Source organism: Oncorhynchus keta, chromosome 2, assembly GCF_023373465.1.
Source record: "Oncorhynchus keta strain PuntledgeMale-10-30-2019 chromosome 2, Oket_V2, whole genome shotgun sequence".
NCBI classification, from domain to species: domain Eukaryota; kingdom Metazoa; phylum Chordata; class Actinopteri; order Salmoniformes; family Salmonidae; genus Oncorhynchus; species Oncorhynchus keta.
This window is the reverse complement of record NC_068422.1, coordinates 43,898,907-43,914,611: the sequence shown is the minus strand read 5'-3', so window position 1 is coordinate 43,914,611 and position 15,705 is coordinate 43,898,907. Positions and strand designations below refer to the sequence as shown.

At 42.1% G+C, this 15,705-nt stretch overlaps 1 protein-coding gene across 8 annotated transcripts in view; it reads right to left on the bottom strand.

The window, feature by feature from the left end:
- The window catches only part of LOC118400926 (inactive ubiquitin carboxyl-terminal hydrolase 54-like), a 120,615-nt gene that overhangs the window by 45,912 nt on the left and 58,998 nt on the right, over positions 1–15,705 (bottom strand). Inside the window, exon 1 of one of the 8 annotated variants that reach the window (XM_052477310.1) lies at positions 2,846–2,962. The exons of the other annotated variants lie outside the window; for them this stretch is intronic. The gene's annotated coding sequence lies outside the window, so the exon portion shown is untranslated. Of the gene's footprint in view, positions 1–2,845; positions 2,963–15,705 lie in introns of those variants that run through there. 8 annotated transcript variants of the gene reach the window in all.

Here is a 15,705-nt window from a genome sequence, read left to right as displayed (position 1 = left end):
GATCACCTGATTTCTAAATGGAATCTCCTGAGCAAACAACAGAAAGCTGCTGTAAAGGAAACGCTACGGGAGCGTGACAAGCATTTGCTTCTCTGCGTCGCCTGCCGTTGACTTTCCCACCATCCATAAGTGCCAACGCTTTGCTCCAAAAGTCTAAGCTTTTCACAGATTCAAAACCCTTAGAGAGAGCACGGCATGTCTATCTGTGGAAATCTAAAGTTCTCTAAAGCCAGTGGAATTCCCTCGCTAACTCATACCTGATGCTAAGGGATGTCCCTCCCTGAATTTGAGGTTTGTTACACAACCACAGTGGAGCCCACTGCTGTCCTGTCCAATCCCCTGTTGGCTCTGAGAGCCCACCACTGCTGCACTAGCCCAAGCCCGTCCAATAGGAACAAGAGCAGGCCCTGTCCAATCAGATCCCTGATGCCTCCCAGACTCTTAATCCCCTCAGCAGGGGAGGAATCCTGCACGCCTCACCGGGGGTTACGGGAAGAAGATGAAGAAAGAAAGAGAGAGGGGGAAGCGAGACGGACAGAGAGGGAGCCAGAGAAAGAGAGTATGTGATAGACCGTGGGATAAGGGAGAGAAGGTGGGATAGAGACAGAGAGCGACAGAGAGAGAGAGAGATAGAAAGAAAGAGTGTGTGTGTGTGAGAGAGCACCAGGCCCATCACTTTGAGGAATGTACGCTTGCCCAGGTCGGGCTGAGATGCTGGGTGTCAGCGGAACAAACGCGGGAGGCTCCCTGGCATACCATCTTCCATCTGGCACCCTGCCTGAGCAGCCCAAGGGGAACGGAGGTCCAGGGCCCAACCCCACCTGTTCAGTGTCTAACTCGGCCTCACAGCGCCCACGCCATGGTCCTGCTGCCACGTCCACACACCACCGAGCTGAATTATAGACAGGCCTGTCAGTCTCTGTTAACCTGAACTTCCATCTTCTCTCTCTGTTCCCCCTGTCCCAGACACTACCTATGTGCAGTATCCCTTTACCTAAAAATGCCTCTCATCGACTCGCATATCATTCCATCCAAACAATGCTTGACTATCTTCCCACCAATCACAATCCACCCAAAATAGTCACCCTATACCTGACAGTACTTCATTAGTTTCTACAGTCGTGGAAAAGCTATTTAAACTTTTCCATAAGAATTTCAAACTAAAACACCGTTTCAATCAATTGAAACATCAATCATGATCCACCCAATTGCCACCCTATACTGTGCACCGATACATTTCTGCAGCGATAGAAACAGCTATCCAAACTTTCCCATGGGTATTGAAACTAAAACATGGCTTCAATTTAAACTCAAACAATATTAGTAGAGATATAGTGAGCGTGGTCAGGCATGTGTCATGTCTCAGCGAGCAGCAAGTCTGGAGCATCTGTTTCAGCACTAGTACGCAGCGAAACAGCTTCATAGCAATCAAACAGCATTGATCGTGACTCCAAATGTCAATATAACTGACCTCTGACAGTTTCTGCAAGGCAAAGGACTCTTCCAGGACTCCTCCAGCACAGTGAGAACCAATGACTCTTAGCGGTGTATGCCTCCTCGGGCATCAATAGACATTCTGTATGTGATGAAACCCTATCATGGTCACAACATTTTAAAGGACTTTAGTTTTTTTTGTAAAGTTTTTTTTTTACAGCTGGTGTATAAGATGGTTGCCGGGAGAAGTAGTAAAAAAGTGCTCAGGCGGTTTGAAGACAATGTTCTGACACTGCTGCCTGAGATTTCAGAAGTACAAAAGCTGTGAGGATGAACTATAAAACGAATAGATGTGCCGTGATTCACAATTGCCAACAACAATCACAACCTGACTGTAAAAAGGCAATGTGTCAAATACACATGATTTAAGCGGCCCAAAAAGGTTTTGAATTGGCCTATAAATTCAGATTGATTACTAGGCTACATTCCCAAAATGGTAACCTTCCAGAGCTTTGTCACTATGGACACTATGGACAAACATTCTGGCTGGGGGTTGGAAAATACCTGAATTGAGATCGAAACATCCCAAAGAGAGGAGGATGCCATCTTGAGAAGAATCTTAAGATGAGAAGTTGCTAGTAATGCTCCTCATGACAACCATAAGGAGGCTGTCAGCCACACACACACACATTAAAAGCTCCAGATTTCAAAAAGTCCTGACTGAGGCAGAAAGAAGCCAGAGGTTTCATAACACCAGACCATCTGCACTGCAGCAGCTTTACAGGATGGCACCTGGATGAGTGGTAAACCCATTATAACTCCATCACTTATTGACAGAACCCCTTTTGGGCCTGAATGCCAAAACATTAAAATATACAGTTGCTCCAAATCGATCTATTGATCATACCCCACCGGACCATGAGACAGACATCCATGTGTCTACGTCAATGGTAAAAACATACAGTTGAGAATAATATAATTTAAAATCTTCAATTATACTGTTGTCAAACTATTTGACAATTTATTGGAGGAAAACATACAAATATTAGGGCTGACCCCAATTAGTCGGCTGGTCGATTGTTTGGTCGTTAGGCTGTTGGTCAACCTTGATTGTTTTAGTCGAGCAGTAACAAATACATACAGTTGAAGTCAGAAGTTTACATACACTTAGGTTGGAGTCATGAAAACTCATTTTTCAACCACTCCACAAATTTCTTGTTAACAAACTATAGTTTTGGCAAGTCGGTTAGGACATCTACTTTGTGCATGACACAAGTCATTTTTCCAACAATTGTTTACAGACAGATTATTTCACTTATTCACTGTATCACAATTCCAGTGGGTCAAAAGTTTACGTACACTAAGTGGACTTTGAGGCTATTTGCGCAAGGGTTAAGAAGCAGTGCTTTACTTGGGCTGGAGCTCACTGGAGTTGAGTACCGGCACCTCAAATGTTCTACTGCTTGAGCTCTTGTTCCTCTTATAGAATATTAGCTCAAAAGTATTGTGGAGCTCCTGCTCCTAAATATAAAGAGTACTAACACCCAAAATGAGTACCACAATCTATTTCAGTCCAAGTCAGTCCAAATTAGCCTATCAGAAGCTTCTAAAGTCATGACATAATTTTCTGGAATTTTCCAAGCTGTTTAAAGGCACAGTCAACTTAGTGTATGTAAACTGTGGAAAGCTACCCGAAATGTTTGATCCAAGTTAAACAATTTAGAAATGTCCTTGTTTTTGAAAGAAAAGCAAAAAATGTGTCCATTAAAATAACATCAAATTGATCAGAAATAAAGTGTAGACATTGTTAATGTTGTAAATGACTATTGTAGCTGGAAACTGCAAAAAATGTTATGGAATATCTACAGTGGGGCAAAAAAGGTATTTAGTCAGCCACCAATTGTGCAAGTTCTCCAACTTAAAAAGATGAGAGAGGCCTGTAATGTTCATCATTGGTACACTTCAACTATGACAGACAAATTGAGAAAAAAAATCCAGAAAATCACATTGTAGGATTTTTTATGAATTTATTTGCAAATTATGGTGGAAAATAAAAAAATTCTTTGCAACTCTGCCTAGTAGGCCATGATCCCGGAGTCGCCTCTTCACTATTGACGTTGAGACTGGTGTTTTGCGGGTACTATTTAATGAAGCTGCCAGTTGAGGACTTGTGAGGCGTCTGAAGTCAAATCTAGCTCTGTATCACATCGGAATGCACCTCCCAAATGTTTTAACAATGCTGAGGGCTTTGTATAGCTCCGCATTGACATGATTGGTTGACGGTACGTGGGGGCGGTACATCCTGTATAAACATAAACTCACTTCCTTGACAACATCTATGCATTGCTCCGTGAAGTGCAAGAAGTATGAATGCCCTCACTTCTGCCCAGGCCATATCACCGTAAATGCTGCAAGGCCAATGCAGATGTCAGATTGACTAGATGCACAATGCACTTCTCTCTCCAAAATGCGCTCTCTCCCACCAATTTGTGCGCATACATTGTTTCATAACTTCATTGTGTGAATGGTTTGCCTTTGAATGTTAGTGTCTATCCAATTCCCCATTACATATATCACCAGTAGTACATTTTCTGTTAATTCCTATCATTTCTAATCTACAATGTTTGTTACTTTGGTTACGGTCATTTTTTTTAATGCATTCAATATTATTCCAGTCTTCTTCTTCTCATTGTCAGAGTGGACACATTGTTTGCGGAATGCAGAACCTGTGCTACACTTGTGAGAAACAAGTTTTGCTTTATTTAAGTCCATTTACGAGTTGTGTCAATTTATTAATTGTCTTTTGTTTGGAGCGCTCCTTTCAATGTTGAGTCTATAGGCTACCTGGCCTGCACGCAAATGTAGGCATATAAATGTGCCCATTTGGGGGCCTGATAGTATTTCTGATTGCCTTAACACACCACCAGTGATGACCTGTGGAGCTTCTCAAAGTAATCATTTCTTCATCTAAAACATCAAGCAAACAGTATATTTTTTACATCCATTGAGAATTACGATAGTTCCTCAATATATAAGAGGAACAAGAGCTCAAGCAGTAGAACATTTGAGGTGCCGGTACTCAACTCCAGTGAGCTCCAGCCCAAGTTAAGCACGGCTTCTTATCCCTTGCGCAAATAGCCTACAGCTGTGCCTGCATTAAGCTCACTGGCGCTGGAAACTGAGGGCCCAGAATATTTTATACGTTGCAAGTTCGCAAGCTTTGGGCCGGATCCAAGTTAATAGTTGCAGACAGATGTGTAGCCAATGTCATTTATAGCAAATCTACTTAGTAACAGTAACTTCAGGACAGTAATGGCAGAATATGCGAAAGCCAGCAGGAGTGGGAGGAGTGGGAGGAGAATAGTTGGGTCAGGTCAAGTTTATTTTCTTCTGGTTATCTATATCTCTGGCACCCTCTTGAGGCATCAAACCGTAAGCTTAAAGCATCAGACAAACTCAATGCACAAAGTTGATTTTAAAACACATGTCTTTATATATGGAAAAATACACGTTAAATCATTTCCAGCAATCGATTGGTTGAAAGAACAGATGACTTGCAATCAACCAAGATTTGTATTTATTTGGGGACAGCCCTAAAAATGATATGTGTCGTGCCCGCCATCGGTTGAGTCACAACATGCTCCTGAATACAGGGTGGGGTTCATGTTTTACATTTTTGGCTGATGAATGTACTAAAATGGGAATCAAATGGACATTTTGACTGTTAAATGATACCACAAAGATGGTTGGAGGTCCACACATCAGAGAATGTTTACTTGAATGGGAATATCTGTTTTAAAAATACTGTCAAGCCTCCATAGGAAACCTATTGAAATCATAGAAATACAGAAAATAGAATATACACATCTTTGTGGAAGTAATTAGAAAAAGTTCAAATGTCAATTCAATTTAAATGGCGTACCAGCGAAAACTGCAGTGGTCTGAAGGGATAGGTCCATTTTATGATTTCAATTTCTACCCACCCTGTAAAAAAAAGCATGTTGTGTTTCAACCGATGACGGACACAACACAACACGTTTGAAGATAATTGAAGCTAAAGGTTGAAAATATATATTTCAAGAAATTATTAAATAGGTTGTCAACCCTGTTTGTAAGCTTTTAAATGATGTTAAACTCAACTGTTTATCTTTTCCAGTGATGAAGACATGGATGTCTCATAGCATACTATGGGTTATGTGGGTTATGCAAAATGGGTCAACTTTGAGCACCTCTATCTCATGAATAATTTGCTATTCAGGTCCACCTAGACTAAAAGAGCTGTGAGTTGGGGTTCAATGTCCGTCAGATAGACAAAATAAAAGTACTACCCATAAATCTATATGCCAGAACATTCTAGCGTTGCACAAAACATTCCAAACATCAGCAACGTAAAAACTAGAAATGGTACTGTGTGTGTGAAATACCCCGGACCTTCAGTTATTTTTCCAGAATTGTTGGAATGTATGATCAGTTTATTTATAAGCCCTCCCTGCTGTGTTGCCACTCTGCGTGACCCTGTCCCTGATAAGGCCTTCAATCTGTCAATCATACCAGCCATCACTTGTGATAAAAAAGGGTTCCAAGGAACTGATCCAAGAGCGAGAGGCAGGAAAGCGTGATGAAAGGCAGAGATAAGCTGGCTGGAAGAGAAGGGAATCGATGATATAACAAAATGAGCACAATTCCAGCCTTAACGCTGCCATGATGACAGCACTCAAGGCAGGATTAGGGAAATTCCACGATAACGGAATTATGCTGAGACTCCGATTTTTCACTTTAAAATATATACGCCAAACAAAAAACATTGATTTCTAAGTTCAACAAACCATAGACACCTTGAGTTTGAACAAAAATCTATTTTGGTTATTGATCTACAGTGAGTGAAGTGGACTTACACCCAATAACAGAATTACGGTAACAGAATTACATCAAGGGTCCCTGATCTGTACTACATCATCATTACGGATATGAATGTCATATTCTTCATGGTGATGTATCCTGAATTGGTCCACAAAGGTAGAACTGCGCAATATCATTATTTGCACGTATGGATATTATAACACTGGCTAATATTGTAATGAACTTTACCCCAAAACAAGGCCAAATCTGAACCAATCATCGACGTCTATGTTTCACAAGTTTGGACATCACAGTACAGAACAGTAGAGCACAGCACATCACAGAAGAGTACAGTATAGTACATTATACTGTACTCTACTCTAGTGTGCTCTACTGTACTCAACTCTAATTTACTCTAAATGTACTGTACTGAACGATACTCTACTCTACTTTTCTTTACTGTACTGTACTCTATGTGCTTCACTGTACTATGTACTATGCTGTCCAAACTTGTGAAACATAGACAAGGATTGGTTCAGATTTTGTCCAAGGCCGGTCCGAACTAGCTCAAAAATCAACCTCTGTGGAAATTGAATTGAAATCAAGGCCAAGGCGGACTGACCAAATTTCAACTACTTTTCAACCTCCATGGACGTCCGGTGTTGGTCAGTGCTCAGTGTGTGCGGATGCTGGTTACAGTAAATGGAAAGAGGGGGGGGCTCATGGGTAGGTAATCGGTAAGAGCCGAGAGAGGTAACACTAACTGGAGAGAGAAGCAGAGAGAGGGGAGGGGGGTGGGGGGGTTGTCCAGACTGTTTTCACACTCCCGCTTTGACCACCAGATGACAGAAAGAACATAACAGTACGCCAGTGGAAGGGAGGACAATAGCAGGTGACCCAACTGTGGCCTGTGACTACTATGATTTTCCATTGCAGCCAATTCAATTGAAGTCATTCCGTTACTGATTTTTCTGTAATTCTGTTAAAGATTTGGAACCTGGAAGCGAAAAGGATTCTTCAAAGGGACCTCCTATGGGGAAGCGGAAGAACCCTTTTGGATTCTATACTGAACAAAAATATAAATGCATCATGCAACAATTTCAACGATTTTACTGAGTTACAGTTCATATAAGGAAATCAGTCAATTGAAATAAATTCATTAGGCCCTAATCTATGGATTCCACATGACTGGGCAGGGGTGCAGCTATGGGTGGGCCTGGAGGGCATAGGCCCACCCACTGGGGAGCCAGGCGCAGCCAAGTAGAATAATTTTTGATTACAGACAGAAATACTCCTCAGTTTCATCAGCTGTCTGGGTGGCTGGTCTCAGTCGATCACGCAGGTGCAGAAGCCGGATGTGGAGGTCCTGGGCTGGAGTGGTTACACGTGGTCTGCGGTTATGAGGCCGGTTGGACGCACTGTCAAATCTTCTAAAACGACGTTGGAGATGGCTTATGGTAGAGAATTTAACATTCAATTCTCTGGCAGCAACTTTGGTAGACATTCCTGGTGGTGAAGTACATACAATATAGCAAGTAAAACACTGGAATGGTAGATTTGCAGTGGAAGAATGTGCAAAGTAGAGATAATAATGGGGTGCAAAGGAGCAAAATAAATAAATACAGTAGGGGGAGAGGTAGGTGTTTAGGCTAAATTATAGATGGGCTATGTACAGGTGCAGTAATCTGTGAGCTGCTCTGACAGCTGGTGCTTAAAGCTACTGAGGGAGATAGACTGTTTCCAGTTTCAGAGATTTTTGTAGTTCGTTCCAGTCATTGGCAGCAGAGAACTGGAAGGAGAGGCGGCCAAAGGAAGAATTGATTTTGGGGGAGCGCGTGCTACAGGTGGGTGCTGCTATGGTGACCAGCGAGCTGAGATAAGGGGGGACTTTACCTAGCAGGGTCTTGTAGATGACCTGGAGCCAGTGGGTTTGGCGACGAGTATGAAGCGAGGGCCAGCCAACGAGAGCGTACAGGTCGCAGTGGTGGGTAGTTTATGGGGCATTGGTGACAAAACAGATGGCACTGTGATAGACTGCATCCAATTTATTGAGTAGGGTATTGGAGGCTATTTTGTAAATGACATCGCCGAAGTCAAGGATCGGTAAGATAGTCAGTTTTACAAGGGTATGTTTGGCAGAATGAGTGAAGGATGCTTTTTAATTTTTTTTATTTTTTTTATTTAACTAGGCAAGTCAGTTAAGAACAAATTCTTATTTTCAATGACGGCCTAGGAACAGTGGGTTAACTGCCTGTTCAGGGGCAGAATGACAGATTTGTACCTTGTCAGCTCGGTTACTAGTCCAATGCTCTAACCACTAGGCTACCCCGCCGCCAATTTGTTGTGAAATAGGAAGCCAATTCGAGATTTAACTTTGGATTGGAGATGTTTGATGTGAGTCTGGAAGGAGAGTTTACAGTCTAACCAGACACCTAGGTATTTGTAGTTGTCCACATATTCTAAGTCAGAACCGTCCAGAGTAGTGATGTTGGACGGGAGGGCAGGTGCAGGCAGTGATCGGTTGAAGAGCATGCATTTAGTTTTACTTGTATTTAAGAGCAATTGGAGGCCACTGAAGGAGAGTTGTATGGCATTGAAGCTCTTCTGGAGGGTTGTTAACACAGTGTCCAAAGAAGGACCAGAAGTTTACAGAATGGTGTCGTCTGCGTAGAGGTGGATCAGAGACTCACCAGCAGCAAGAGCGACATCATTGATGTATACAGAGAAGAGAGTCAGTCCAAGAATTGAACCCTGTGGCACCCCCATAGAGACTGCCAGAGGCATGGACAACAGGCCCTCCGATTTGACACACTGAACTCTATCTGAGAAGTAGTTGGTGAACCAGGCGAGGCAATCATTTGAGAAACCAAGGCTATCGAGTCTGCCGATGAGGATGTGGTGATTGACAGAGTCGAAAGCCTTGGCAAGGTCAATGAATACGGCTGCACAGTATTGTTTCTTATCGATGGCGGTTAAGATATCGTTTCGGACCATGAACGTGGCTGAGGTGCACCCATGACCAGCTCTGAAACCAGATTGCATAGCGGAGAACGTATGGTGGGATTCGAAATGGTCGGTAATTTGTTTGTTGACTTGGCTTTCGAATACCTTAGAAAGGTGAGGTAGGATAGATATAGGTCTGTAGCAGTTTGGGTCAAGAGTGTCCCCCCCTTTGAAGAGGGGGATGACCGCAGCTGTTTTCCAATCTTTGGGAATCTCAGACGACACGAAAGAGAGGTTGAACAGGCTAGTATAGGGGTTGCAACAACTAATTTTAGAAAGAAAGGGTCCAGATTGTCTAGCCCGGCTGATTTGTAGGGTTCCAGATTTTACAGCTCTTTCAGAACATCAGCTGACTGGATTTGGGAGAAGGAGAAATGGGGAAGAATTGGGCGAGTTGCTGTGGGGGGTGCCATGCTGTTGACCGGGGTAGGGGTAAGGCAGGTGGAAAGCATGGCCAGCCGTAGAAAAATGCTTATTGAAATTCTCAATTATTATTTATTGGTAGTGACAGTGATTCCTATCCTCAGTGCAGTGGGCAGCTGGGAGGAGGTGTTCTTATTCTCCATGGACTTTACAGTGTCCCAGAACTTTTTTGAGTTTGTGTTGCAGGAAGCAAATTTCTGCTTGAAAAAGCTAGCCTTGGCTTTTCTAACTGCCTGTGTATATAGTATGTGTTACTGCAGTTATTTTTAGAGGGCTAAGTTAAGAATAACAGAAAATATAGCTTTTGAGTGTATTTTGCCTAAAGAGAGAATGGGATCATATGTGCATATTAAGCAATCAGGTAGCCTAGCAGAGCCGACTAGGTGAAAAATCTGTCGACGTACCCTTGAACAAAGCACTTAACCCGTAATTGCTCCTGTAAGTCACTCTGGATAAGAGAATCTGCTAAATGACTAAACTGTAAAATATGCAATTAGTACAATTCCTGGTTAGCGTTTTCCTTCTTGTCCTTTGCCCCAGGTCCAATAAGTTGCTTGTTCTCCCGTTGCAGAGTGCAAAGCAAGACCATGGCATTTTCACCGACGCACACAGACACATCCTTCCCAGGTATGTGAACCCTTCTCACTTGGTGGTCTTTTTGTTTTACAGGCCACTGGCCAGGATGGAAATAGTGTCCAGTCCACAGCTGTCCTGCACAATGCAGAGTGCCAATACATCGTGTTGATCACTTTTGGTCACAATTATACAACATTTGCATGCCATTGTAAACAGGGCCAGTGAAGCTCAACACATTCGTTCGCAGGTTTGCATGTCCTTGTTGGACTGTGGAGCGGGTTGATAGGGAGGCGCACGGCACAGATGCTGCTCTCCTATTGGCCTCTCCGGGCCTGGTTCTGTACATTCTATGGAAATGAGAGAGGCAGGAGAGCATGACAAAGTCATCCCAACTGGACAGCTCTGGAGAGAAGTGATATCCCAGCAGAAAAAAAAGAGCCGCTGTCATTTCTCAATTGTCATGAAGTGCATGTGAAAAAGAGATGGCAGAAAGGAGAGAGGGACTGATGGAAGGAAAGCGGGAGGGAGGGAGGGAAGAGGGAGAGAGGCAGAAGGGCTCTGTTGAACCCCAGGACATCTGTTTCCTGAGATGGGATGTCAGGTGATATATTACTCATGTTTGGTAACACTTTATTTGCTCTATAGACCATCTACAGACTATCAGTAACATTTCAACGTACTATCTACCTAACTCTAGCTCTAACCATGACCTACCCTTATCCTAACCCTAAACGTAACCCTTACGCTAACCCTTATTCTAAACCTAAGCCTAACTGTAACCTTAGCAAGCAGTTGCTTATCAACAGATTGTTTGCTGAAAGTACGACCATCTGTAGAGAAACTACAGATGGAAAATCCAGACCATCCAAATAAAGTGTGACCCTCGTGTTTTCCGAACACTTAATCAGAACTACAGACAGTCTGTCTATCGTTAAGAATACGGGGTGCAGCTCAAAGCAACTTTAGGCTGGAAACATGGCGAAATCAGAAAGAGACATATTGTGCAAGTAATTACTGTAATCAAAACAAGCACCACGAGGCAATTGTGAACAGCAGACAAATGCTCAACTCAAGGGATGATTAGGTCACAGGAAGTACTGAGCTGCCACCAGGAAGTAGGCATGCTTTGCTTTGTTTGCATGCTTCAGTCGTGAATCGTGATGGGAAATGGGTTAAGTAATAGTTGTTTTTTTCCTTCCTTCCATCTCAAGCCCTAGAACCCATGAAAGACAGATGGCCAAATACCCAACACACAGGACCATTCGATTGGACAGATTTTCATCTGATGGGGTTTTCAATTTTGAAAAACAATCACAGACAGAGGGAAGCCATGGGCTCCTTCTTTTCCGATATGGAATATCAGAGAGTAATTGTGGAGCTGTCCTTTGGCAAATGGAATGTCCTATTTCAAAAGGAACTGGGTCCTTCAGTGCTAAATTTGGACAGCTTATGATGTGACATGATTTACCCCTGGGATTTATGGGATATTCAATGAGCTGTTCAACGCAGTGTGACTTACATGCTCCCATGTCCCTTTCTTTTCCCAACATTGCTTTAATAGGAGCTACTCAATTCATCTCTTACAACCAATTATTTGTGCAGACAGTCACAGAGCAAACCATTTACTGTGATAGTCAGCCAACGCATGTGATCAGTCTGGATGGGAGCGAGGGAGAAATGAACACAGAAAACTGAGTGGCAAATCTTTTTGTAGAACACATTAACATATTCAAATGAATGAATAAATCCTTGCAAACTGCGGTCTCAACTGTACATAATAGGTTGTGAATTAAATACAGTGCCTTCAAAAACCATTCATATTACTTATTCCACATTTTGTTGTGTTACAGCCTGAATTCAAAATGGATTCAATATTTTTTTCTCTCACCCATCTACACACAATAACCCAGAATGACAAAGTGAAAACATGTGTTTTTAGACCTTTTTTGCAAATGTATAGAAAATTAAATACAGCAAATATTTTCTGCCCATTATTCTTTTCAAAATTCTTCAATCTCTGTCAAATTGGTTGTTGGTCAGGTCTTTCAGGTCTTGCGGTCTACTTTAGTGCCTTGTTGCAAACAGGATGCATGTTTTGGAATATTTGTTATTCCGTACTGACTTCCTTCTTTTCCCTCTGTCAATTAGGTTAGTATTGTGGAGTAACTACAATGCTGTTGATCCAACCAGTCCTCTTATCACAGACATTAAACACTGTAACTGTTTTAAAGTCACCTTTGGCCTCATGGTGAAATCCCTGAGCGGTTTCCTTCCTCTCCGGCAACTGAGTTAGGAAGGACGCCTGTATCTTTGTCGTGACTGGGAGTATTGCCACACCATCCAAAATGTAATTAATAACTTCACCACGCTCAAAGGGATATTTAATGTTTCTTTTTCTACATCTTTTTTTTTTACCCATCTACCAATAGGTGCCCTTCTTTGTGAGGCATTGGAAAACCTCCCGGGTCTTTGCTGTTGAATCTGTGTTTGACTGGGGGACCTTTCAGATGATTGTATGTGTGGGGTACAGAGATGAGAGAGTCATTTAAAAATCATGTTAAACACTTGTGTTGAACACTGAGTGAGTTCATGCAACTTATTATGTGACTTGTTATTAAGCACATTTGTACTCCTGAACCTATTTAGACTTGCCATAACAAAGGGGTTGAATGCGTATTGACTCAAGACATTTCAGCTTTTCATTTTTTTGATTGATTTGGAAAAATGTGGAAAAACATAATTCCACTGACATTACGGGGTAGTGTGTGTAGGCTATATTTAATCCATTTTAAATTCAGGCTATAACACAACAACATGTGGAAGACGTCAAGGGGTGTCATTACTTTCTGAAGGCACTGTAGATGTTCAATGCAGGGTGTTCGGAAACGAGACACTAGAAGGCTGCAATCAATCTAAAGATCCTTTAGACATGTTTCCATTATATCCTGTTTAAAGAGTTAAAGAGTTCCATTCGCATGATAGGAAGCTAATGCTTAAAAAAGGCCAGAAGGTCCGTCCGTAGTCTTAAACTGGGTCATGGGTGTGAGTTACACTCAGATAGGTGTTTACAAACACAGGGGGTCAGTCTCTAGACGCTACATTTGTCCTCCTCTAATGTTTTCCCGTCTCCCATTTCGTACAACTCGACTGGTTCTTATTATGTGCCTTGGTATGCAGGTTTCACTTTCAAACATTTGAGTGAGATATGGGCTCCCTGTGGGAATCGGGCTTTCAGCTTGACCCCCCCCCAGCCTCTGGAATGCACTCCCGGACCACCTGAAGGCACCACAGGCTTTGGGCTACTTTAAAATGAGCCTAAAGACCTTTCTCTTTAGGAAGTCTTTCTGTTGATAGCTGTGTTCTTCGGTGTCCACGCCACATGCAGTGTCAGCGGGGATCTTTGTGTCAGTTGCCCTGTCTAGTTGTGTACATTTTCTTTCTTCTATTTGTGCTTTTAATTTGATTTGTCATTTTATGCACTTTGAGATTATTCTGTATAATGAAAAGCTCTTTACAAATGTAATAAATCATTCATTATTATTATCATCTGTGGGGACTGATGGAAAAGGTTCACTCAAAGACAATGGCCATTTGTGTGTCCCTGCATTGCATGCCTCAAAAACCCAAAAGACCATGATGAGATAAAACTGCAACAAATCAAATCAAATGTATGTATATAGCCCTTTGTACATCAGCTGATATCTCAAAGTGCTGTACAGAAACCCAGCCTAAAACCCCAAACAGCAAGCAATGCAGGTGTAGAAGCACGGTGTTTATTGGTGTTAGAGGTGTAAAGCTAAAGATATTTGTTCGGTCAGTCAGGTATTCACACTGTAGTGCTGAGCGATTAGGTTCGGTTTCTGTTCGATTTGACATTAAATGCACTATACATTATGTGGGTTGTATGCTGTGGCAACACAGACTAAAACAATTAATACAAGTCCCATGATGGTAGTGACTGCCCATTACTGCTTATCACTTATCATCATTTATTCACATGAATTTACTTGAATAAAATATTTCAATTGTGTATATTACATTTGTTTTATTTAAGATGACTTATTATTTACTCATTCCAAGTCATTGCATCTCTATAGAGCTGCTGGCTATGCTGTCTGACAAAATCACAATTGTAGTAGTTCTTCAAAGTAAATAAGGCATACTTTTATGACTGCCGAATACCAACTATCATTCACTTAGATCATGTATTTTCAGGTAGAAATACCTCGCAAAGCAACTGCTTTTTATCCCTCGCGATTGCACATTCTTATGCCTCTTTTACGTCGCAGGCGGATTATGGTCAGGGTAGTTAATTACCAAGTTTTCTGAGCTAAACTATGTTGAATATTGGCCTGTTAGAAACTTCATCTCCCTACCAGATTGCACTGATTTATCTCTAGAGAAACTGTGCATTGTGCGAATTGAGCTCACAGAAAAAAAAGAAAGAAATGGAATTCAAACAATTGAACTGATGTTGGTCAATTATTATTTTTTTTAATGATCTACATTTTGGTTTATCGCTCAGCATTATCACACTGCCAACCAGGGTGGGGTAATAGCTGATAACATGTAATCATTACATGTAATCTGATGATTTAAAAAACGTTTAGCTGTAAGCAGTTATGTAACCAGCAAAATGATTGTAATCAGATTACAGATACATTTGAAAAAGTAAATGACTACTTCTTGGATTACTTTTAAGTTCAGAAAGGATATTGGATACTCTTTGTTTGACTTGAACGAATCTGACCACAACTCAGAGACCACTAGGATGACAGACCAAATGTGTTTGATGGATCCATTTTGTCTTCTTCAAGAGGTGTGTGTGTGTGTGTATGTGTATGTGTGTGTGTGTGTGTGTGTGTGTGTGTGTGTGTGTGTGTGTGTGTGTGTGTGTGTGTGTGTGTGTGTGTGTGTGTGTGTGTGTGTGTGTGTGTGTGTGTGTGTGTGTGTGTGTGTGTGAGAAAGAGAGAGAGAGAGAGAGAGAAGGCGAGAGATACAGAGATAGAGGAAGAGACCTTGTATCACCCCTTCCTCTATCCAAAGCTTGTGTCAAATTCTATCTGCCAGTGTGTGGGGAGCACGGAGCTTCTAACAGGAGGGCAGGAAGCACTCCCCTCCTCCTACAACTGAAAGGCACCATGGCAGACCTCTTATCTAAGGCAACATGGCAGACCCTCTTATCTAAGGCAACATGGCAGACCCTCTTATCTAAGGCAGTATGGTAGACCCTCTTATCTAAGGCAGTATCGTAGACCCTCTTATCTAAGGCAACATGGTAGACCATCTTATCTAAGGCAACATGGTAGAGGTAGACCCTCTTATCTAAGGCAACATGGTAGACCCTCTTATCTAAGGCAGTATGGTAGACCCTCTTATCTAAGGCAACATGGTAGACCCTCTTATCTAAGGCAACATGGTAGACTCTCT